This window comes from Meleagris gallopavo, chromosome 3, assembly GCF_000146605.3.
Source record: "Meleagris gallopavo isolate NT-WF06-2002-E0010 breed Aviagen turkey brand Nicholas breeding stock chromosome 3, Turkey_5.1, whole genome shotgun sequence".
Lineage (NCBI taxonomy): Eukaryota > Metazoa > Chordata > Aves > Galliformes > Phasianidae > Meleagris > Meleagris gallopavo.
This window is the reverse complement of record NC_015013.2, coordinates 12,197,860-12,207,693: the sequence shown is the minus strand read 5'-3', so window position 1 is coordinate 12,207,693 and position 9,834 is coordinate 12,197,860.

Below are 9,834 nucleotides of genomic sequence, written 5' to 3'. Positions count from 1 at the left end.
CTGGGTTCCAGAAACCCAGAAGGATCACTATTTTCCTATCCCAAAAGACAGTGTGTATCACTTTACCTGCTGAGGCTGTATCTTGAGCATCATCTTCGATGAGGAATTCACATGTAACCACTCCATGGACTGCCGTTTTGCCTCTGGTTCATAGCAGTGACACCACATCTCACCACTGGTAATTATGTGATCCAAGAAACTGTCACCTTCAGCCTCATATTGGCTTGATAAGTCCTGACAAACTTGCATACGGTGCTTTTTCTGTTCCTGCATGTGCATCTGTGGAACTCACCCAGTGAAAACTTTGTGACATTCCGAAACTGCTATCATTTCCAATACAATGAAGCTGATATCCAGATGCATACACAGTTCCCTTGTCATAAATCACCAGTTCACATGGATGGGCTATCTGATCGAGACACTCTTCATGTCATGATGTAACAGCCATGCATGGCCATCTGGAATGTGGCTTGTCTTTCATATCATTGTCACCAGAGCTGAAAAGCACCACCCACCACCTCACTGTGCTCACATCCATGGTTTGGTCTTCAGAACTGTTCAGCAAGTATAAATGGATGTCAATAGATGCCATTTTTTCTGCATTTTTTTCAGCGACGCACCTCTGCTTCATACCCACTTCCATGTCAGACTGCTCCTCTGCTTCCATTTGTCACACAGCAACAACATGTAAGGCAGTAGTGGTAGGAAGGCTCAACTTCTATTGCCACACCACCATCATCTGCCTCTGACATCATGAGCCAGCATATTAAAATAGGAGGAGCCTTCATATAAAGCCAGGCTCACTTATCTAATTTTCAGCTTCCCATAAAGCAATGGAAAATTGTAAGCAGCAGCTTATAGCTAGGCTATATACAAACCTATTTGCATTAAAAAAAAAGCAATTTCTAACATGATAGAGTGTACACACATCTGAGGACCATTACTTCCCTATAATGCTATCAGGATAATATACTCTTCAAGATTCAGCAGTAAATTTAAATGTTTCTTTCAGAAGAGGGGCATGTGTCTGGATGTTCACCTCGGCTGATTTCCATTAGCATTTTTCCCCTTGTATGGGAACTGCTGAATCACAGCCTGAACCTCTGACTGACCACCTGAGGCAAGCAATGATTCAGCCACGGGAGCACAGGTGAATTGCCTTCACCTGTGCTACCAGAAGGGATGGAGCCTGGCTCCATCTCTCCTAGATCTCATTTAAGTGTTGGCTGCCACTGAGGAAGAATCTTTTCCTGGAGAATATTGTGAGCATCGGTAAGCATGTTCCATTAATTATCTTCCTGTTGCAATAATCTTACTTAGCCTAACTTTCCTGTATATTTCTTAATTGTAACATCTGTATATTCATTGATTATACACTCCTAAACCAGAAGATTACTTTCAAATTATTTGATTAGATACATTTTCTATCAAACCTTCAATATAGTACCTGCTTTAATCTCAGCCAAATTCTACAGAGGATGAGATTATCTTTAAGAGTTCTGCTTATCTGTGAATGTTTTGAGCAGTGGATTTAGTGTGGGCTTTGCACCCATAAGGGAGGGAGACCTTTTAAATCTAAGAGAAGGTTATCTGGAGGTCACCAGAGCCCTGGAAAGGACACAGCTGATGCCTGCCCAGTGCCTACCTCAGCTTCTCTCCATTCATCCATCAGGATCTAACACAGCAAAAAGCTCAGACCCCTGGCCAAGTCGAAGCTCCTATGAAACACAAAGGCTAAAGCAAGGAGCACCACAAACACTAGGCTGCACTGTGCAGGCTGGCTGCTAGAATGCATCCATTCCCAAGACCTTTAGGAGACCAGTAGTATTTTAGCTAGAGACTAGTATTTGCCAAACTCTGCTCTCCTTTGTGCGTCTGTCAGGGTCAACACAATTTCTGATCCCGTCCTGAGCAGAGGAATGGATGATCTTTGCTGCTGAATCTCAAACTGCCCCAGAGCATGCTTAGGTTTTGTACCAGATTGGACAAGAGGCTTCCTCATACACAGGCATGAATCTTACCAGGATAGATCTCCTTCCAACCAATAACTTTCACCAGGTTTGTCTTTCATCAGGTTTGTGTAACAATTCCACTGCTGAGAATGGAAGAAAACTATGAGTTGTCAAATTTTGCTGGGATGGAGCAACTCCAGTAAAGCCAGCAGGACAGCACCAGAATGAAATCATCGCACAGTTTAACTCATTTACATTTCCATGTGCCTTTCTGGTTATCATATCCAAGTTCTCGGTCTGGTATTTCTAAAGAAAGAGGTCATAGCTGGGACTTGACAAAAACATTTGTTTTAAAACCCCAGCTGCAACTTCTGCTGTGGAAATCCTTTTTACTAAGTTGAAGTGGTTCTGTCTTTTTTTTCTCTTTTTATTTAACAGAAGGGGGAGAAACAACATAATTAGAGTGATATGTACTCCCCAGATGCTTTAGAGTTCTCAGATTTAATTCTGTTATTTTTTATTAATTAATTCTAATAAATACTCAAAGATTTCTCAAGAAGAAGCATTTTAAAGAAGAGAAAACTCAAAAAACAAGCTGATTTAATGTTCTGATTCCAGGTTTGCTTGTTTACTTTTGTGGAAACAAACACTTCAAGCTAAAATCAGATCTTGGTAGCATCTCTTCATGCCCACAGTTCTTCATGCTCTTAGAAATATTTGCAAATTCCTTCCTCTTCCATCCCTCTCTGACCTTGAGAGGGTCCTCCACATCAATTGCAAGTTGCCAGGTAGAAGGACAAGGCATGGCAGGGTAAGCAGGGATGTCTTGACTGAGAAAGATCAGTCCCTCAGAAATGCCTTTTCACCAGTGAACTGAATCATCATGCATGGGCAGATGCATGATGAGATTTTCAGAGATAAGAAAAACAAGCTGGAAATTAGTTCACTTGTGTATACGCTGCAAGTCTAGCATTCATCTTGGTGGAAATGCTGTAGTATGTTTCTCATTCCAAAGAAATTTCCCATCTGTCCCTCTCATGAGTCAGTTTGCTCTGCCAGGACACAACCTGGGAGGAAATAGGTCTGGTCTACCTGCCCAAACTTCTCTGAAGCAGTTGCTCTGCAGCTTGGCAGGCTCATGTCCCAGGAACACACACTGGGTATCTGCTTACCCTGTCACAGGGCCAGGAAAACAGCAGTATGAAGTGTCAGAGCTTGTCAGGGCTCATCAGCTAGGGAAAGGTTTCACTATTTCTTTTGGGCATCAGCACTCTGTATCTTGCAGAGGCTGACTTTAATGCGGCAAGATTCAGTAGGGAGATTAGGTATTGCTGTTGTTAATGCCCCAAGAAAATTCAGGTTTCTTACCTTAACAGAAGTCAAATAGGAAAGTTATATTAAGAGGAAACCCTCATAGAAAGATTAGGTGAGGTGTGTGTCTGGTTAAGGACACAATCTTGCAATCAAGGAGTCAATTGGCTCAGCAAAGTGATTATTATCCTCTGATGGCAATTTAATCTCCATTTGGTTCACCCCAGACAAGTTTCTATAACATCAAAGGGCAGCTGCACTAATTGGCATCTCAGTCAGTCAGGGCAAAGCATTAAATAGGGATGTGAGGAGGCAGGGCAGCCTCCAGCTGGGAAGAAGCCAGTCCTGCTTCATCCCAATCAAGGAACAACTGGATTTAATTGGAGTCTACATTTCAGACAATAGTTGATAAAAATGCAGACTTATTTCTAGTACCACCTATGCTGTCATGGTGTTCGAGCTGAACTTCTAAAGGATCACAGAGGAATACCTCTGATTTACTCACCATGGATAAATTCCCTTTCTGAAGCATATGAAAGGCAGATAATTAGAAATCCAATAAATTATTATTTCTACTATGCAAATAATATTTCTTTTATTTAATATTACAAAATAATGGGAAGCTACTTGTCTAAAAAAATTACATCTGATTTGAATATAGCCTTCAGTTTTATTTTTCCAAGTCATTAATAACAAACAAAGGCCAAAAAGAGGTTTGAAAATAAGAATTTGAAGGAGACTGTGATCTCTATTGCCAGCCATGAGAAGGTATAGATACAAGAGCCAAAGGCAGAAAATGAGAAGGGAGTGTGCATGTTTTAGACATAAATTAGTCCAGTGTTCAGGAAAGCAAAACAGAAGCTGGGTCTCCAAACACTGATCTGTGTCTTGTCAGTAAGTTCTCTTTCCCAGCTCTCAGACTACATCCTGTATCACTTATTGCTTAATGAATCCCTGAGGGGTTTAGATATTAAATATTGCAACACAAGAAGATATCTTAGAAGAAAGAAATTAAAGAAATGGCACCTAGGCTTCAATTGAAGAATTAATCATAGTGGGCCAGATCTAGGCTTCAATTGAAGAATTAATCATAGTGGGCCAGATTCCCTCTGGAAGCAGAGCTCTGCTCAACACAGGAGCAAAGAGACAACACCTCCGGGATCACAGGAAAGCTTAGTCCAATCTGGCAAGAGTGTCAGCAACCCAGGTAGTACTCTGTTTAACGCCACTGGCCCAAATTCCTGCAGTGCCACCTTGGGCAGAGGATCAATCATGCCCACACCATTCCCTGACTCACTAACAAAACAGAAGAGAAAAATGGACCCAGGAGCTTACCTAAAGAAATTTCCAGGCTAGCAGATTTAGCACCCATCACTGGTAACTGGAACCCTGCCTGCAATTCTCATGAGGAGGGAACTGGCCTCTGTGTTGGACAGAAACAGAACTGCATTGGCAAGTGCTCCTAGAAGAGACACAGCAACAGAATGATTCTGCTAGTAGGCCTTATCTCTGTTCTGCTAGTGAAATGAGCCAAACTGACAGAAAGAGAACTTCCCAGGGGTTCCAGCCAATATTAAAAAGCCAATGAAGTTGTCTCTACATACTGTTATCATCATGGCAACATCCTTATGTGGTCATGAAACAGTTCTAAATAACATAAGGGGCAAGAGCTCAGCGGGCAACACAAGTTTGTGAAGAGAGGCACCGTGCTGCCTTCATAACACTGGACCCTCCATGAGCTCTGTGTGGATTCAAGTGGGGCTTGAGAACATGCAAAAATGTTGTGATGATTGCTTTTTTGTGAGGATGAGCTCTACCTGTCTGGAGTAGCACTGACATTGCAAACAATAGTTCCTCTGTTCAAGGCAGCCATAGGTTTTGCATTCATAGATACAGGTTCACATCAAGATATGACATAATTATCTACCTTTCTTGCCTCCTGAAGTACACATCTAAGTAGTATTAGGATGAAGGCCTATCATACACAGTTTGTTTAAAATTGTCATCTCTAAACCACATCTCAGTTTAGTAGCACTTCACTGTCAGCAGCACAGGGGCACTGTTTAAGAATATTAACAAAGAACAGAGAAGAGAAAAATCAATCTGGGAGGGAGTAGGGAAAGCACTGTAATAGCATACAAAGCTTTGCGAATAGAAAGTTTACCTTGCACTCCATTTCCACAGGACAAATTGGAACAGTTTATGCATAAGGTAAGGGGCATTTCCATGCATCACAGCTATTAACTAGAAACCCTGAACTCCTTAAGGTGTGTGAGGACATCTTTGACTATAGCCACTGATAATTATAGAAGATGTGCAGGCACTGCCTGCTGCTCTGAAGCCCCAAGATAGGCTGAACCACAGCTCAGTTTCCATCCATCGAACCAGCATCAGATGATATCCCAGACTTACACTATCTGTAACAGTGATCCATTAAGCTCTAAAAGCTTAATGACAAACTCTATAAAGATTGAAGCTTTTTTTAAATGGGATCACACAAGCAAAGAAAGAAATAAAATCTCAGAGCATTCATTGGAGCAGAGATTTCACTCTTACACGTGGATGCTAGCAAATAATGACCACACTTCAGTTAATGACTACTAGCTGTCCCATTCCACCAGATCCCACTGCCTGAGAAAGAGCCACAGGGTATCTCTGCAGTGTCAGGCAGCTGCTCCATCTACTGGATTAAACCTACAGCTCAAACAGCTTGGCTCTCCCCATGCACCACATGCATAGGCCTTGGTGATAGTCAATGAATCACAATTATGAATAATGTTAGAAAGCCCAGGAAGGTCACGAGCACTACAGATGTCCGAACACTGTGGGTAAGCTTAGTCATTAGAATGGGGAATAAGGAGGAAAAATGGTAAAGGCCATGGGCAGGCTGGCTGCTCTCCAGTTACCCTGGGCTTAGTCAGGCACTTGAAAGTTAATTTAGGAAGCAACATGACTGAAGTCAAACTGTAAATGAGTTCCTTAAAACAGATAAACAAATTAGCATTGATGCTGCTGTTTCTATGTTTCCAGGGTTCACAGAATGTCAAGTGACTGATGATGCATGCAGAAAGTCTTGCAACAAAGGAGATTGGTATTTGCTGAAACAGGGCAGCCACATCCCGGAGTTCCCCTTCTGATGGGACTCAGTGCTGTCACATTTGGTCTTCCACACTCATAGATGCAGGCACCGAGAAGTTTGCTTTTTCCTCCTGTATCTCTCTACCCCTTGTGCATTTTTACCAGCACAAGCTAAGTGTTACTGGGGTGAGATATAAGTGTTTCTTCTTTTGTGCAGCTATAAATAGCTGCATAAAGATGCAAAATAAAATGCTTTAGCCTTATCTGTCCTTGAAATTAATAAAAAGTTTCAGGACAGGATAGAGAGATTTCTTTCTTTAAAATGAGCATTGTACTTAAGCACAGGGTAGGGAAGTTCAAGTGATAAGCAGCAGGGGAGTTTAGATTTCACTTGTTTCTTTTCTTTCTAGGACACACTACATTTCTTCCTATAAAAACCTCAAAAACTCAGTGTGATAGGAATGGAAGCTGGGACAAAGCAGACTAATAATGAAAACAATGTCAGTAAAATGCATCTGAGCCATAAATTTCATGAGTTGAAGCAAACTACCAAAACTGGGCAGACCACACTGGAGCATAACAATGTTAGTCAATATCACCATTATTAAAAGAATCCTTGAGGGGAGAAAAAAAAAAAGCTTAGTTTGGGAATCAAAGAATACACAATTTATTACTAGTTCTTCAAGGAATACACATTTCATTAGTAGCTGTGATGGAGAAGCTTTGTGTGGTGCTGAGTTAGCTGCTATACTTTATTAACAACCCTTGCATTACAGCACATTCGCTTGCATCCTGCAATGAGAGGTTCTGCATGAAATATCATTATTCTTAAATGAGATGAGTTACAGCACCTGCCAACTGAACTACCATCTTTACCCAAAATACTTTCTGTTCCATGAAAGATGGTACTGGAAGAAATCCTCAAAATATGAAAGTCACTATAATTTGAATAATCTTTTGGATCATCAATGCCAGTGCTGTTGTTTCTTCTCATTTGCTGCTTCTCTTATTTGGTGGAACTAACTGAAGACGCCCAGCTCCTGTCCTCATTTAGGCTATTTGGGTCAGAAGCTGGCATAAGGGACTAACAGGGGTAGGTCTTTCCTCTCAGATATCTGCTTTGGTGATCTGAAAATACAAGTGCTTGCCAGCCCCAAGGGAGCCTGTGGTGGCTGGCTGTGTTACACCCTCATTCCTAACCCCTGAGTCATGGTAGAGGAGCAATAAGATTAGTCAAAAGGACCAAGGAGATCACTCACACAGCACATTTGCCTGCAGGTGACCTGATAGCAACCTTTCAATATCTTAAGGAACATTACAGGAAGGAAGGGGACAGTCTCCTTAGCAAGGCCTGTGGTGATAGAACAGGGGAAACAGCTTTAAGCATAGAGTGAGTTTAGGTTGGGCATAAGGAAAAAAGTCCTTTACAGAGAGGGTGGTGAGGTACTGAAACAGGCTGCCCAGCAATGTTGTTGGATCCCTGGATCAGGCCCCAGGCAACCCGAGCTAGCTGCACATGTCCCTGTTCACTGGACTAGTGAGCTTCAGAAGTACCTTCCAACTCCAAGTATTCTGCGATTCTACACCAATGCAACCAGTCTCCCTCCTCATTACCCTTGCCCTTTTGCCCCAGTTTTCTCATTTGGGGAGTCTCTAGATGGATACAAGAAAAAAAAAATCTCTGAAAAAAGGGTGAGGCACTGGCAGAGGCTGCTCAGGGAGGTGTTCAAGAAGCATGTAGATGTGGCACAGAAGGACACAGCTAGTGAGCATGGTGGTAATGGGTTAGTGATTTGACTGGGTTAGCTTAGTAGTCTTCTTGACAACTTTACAATGTTTAACATTTCCTTATTGTGTCTGGTCCAAGTAGACTGCAAATACCAACCCTCTTCCTACAGCTGTAGGCTGATATCAAAACACGCAGGTGACACATGCACAGAGGTTTTTTTGATATAAAAAAAGATATCATTAGAGTTCTGTGTTCTGCACACTGGTAAATGTAACTTAAGATTACAAAGTTTGCAGTATCAACATTGGAATAGGGCATTTCCACTTAAAACATGAGGCACTATGGTGGTCTACAGCCAGGGATTGCTTTGTTTCTTGCAGATTTCATAGTTCAAGAAAAAGATAAGAGACTTTTGAGCTCCTACTGGAGTCTGTGCCTTTCTTGAACAGTCATTCTGTGCAACACATACACAGTTCAGTGAATTGCCTGAGGGCAAACTGGGAGCACCTCATACCACTTTCCACAATCTGTACCAACTCCTCTAACTGATGCCCACCCTCCAACCTGATAACTTAGGAGAGAGGACCAGGCCAACAGGTTGAGGTAATGAAAACGGTAGAGAAGCTTAATTGATCTTAGTGAACAACGTTTTTAAAAAAAAATACCAATAACCCACCAAACACAAGTAGTCAAAAAGCCCCCAAACTCTCACAGCAGGCTGCCCAGCTTCTCACTCCTTCCTTGACCCAGCAGAAATTAATCTTCATACCTAATCTATCACTGAGCACCTCATCAAGAGGTCTGCCACAAGTGCCAGATAGTGCTGATCACTGTGCAATAGATGTCTAGTAATCTTATATGTGTTTAATGATCTAAAAGTTCATAGCATGTTTTTTTTTTTTTTTTTGCTAGCATTTCACAGCACCATCTCCTCAGCAAGTCTGAGGTGCAGGAGCCCAGCAAGACACATTTACTGTGCCACCAGAGTCCTGAGTTGAGGCAGATAGTGTCTAGGTCCTGAAAAACATCCAGGCTCCTGAGCTTGAATCAGCAGGCAGGCTGGGTTGTTCTTTGCAGACGGATGACTTTGTGCCCATTAAACAGCACATTACTTACACTTACAACTTAGCTAATAGCTGTTGCCTTTGCCATCAATATTCAAGATGACATTGCATTTGCAATGATCTCAGGTACCTAAGGGAATGTTATCTGAGCTATTGCTTCCCAAGATGCTGCAAATTTTGCAACCTGTTCTCTCATTATCACCATCTTAAAACATTTGGTTATGTTTTCTCTTTTACTACAGAGAGAAAGCTTTATTTTAAATGCAGTTATTTTTCAGAGAAAGCAACACCATTACATGTGGCACAACCTACATAACCTCAGCAGGGAACTCAGCAGAATAACACACCCAGGCTGCTATTTCTTAGGCTGGGATTAAAAAAAAATCATTAATACTGAACCTGTGTCCAGAAGAAGGCTGATCCAGATTAAACATACTCGAACACTTTTGTCAGAAGGACCTATTGCAGTCCAAAATTTGTACACCTTATAGGATAGCTAGATCCAGAAGCTTCAATCCAGGTGCAACAGATGAACAATAATTGATCCACAGCTTGCTGAAAAACAGGTGATACACTGACATGTTTTCAGGAAATTGGAACTGACAGAAAGTAATTACACTGTCCTGGCAGTTTGTCTCTTGTGGTTGTAGCATTTTCGATCTGGTTAAAGGAAAGTTTTTATCTCCCTGGTGACAGCAGA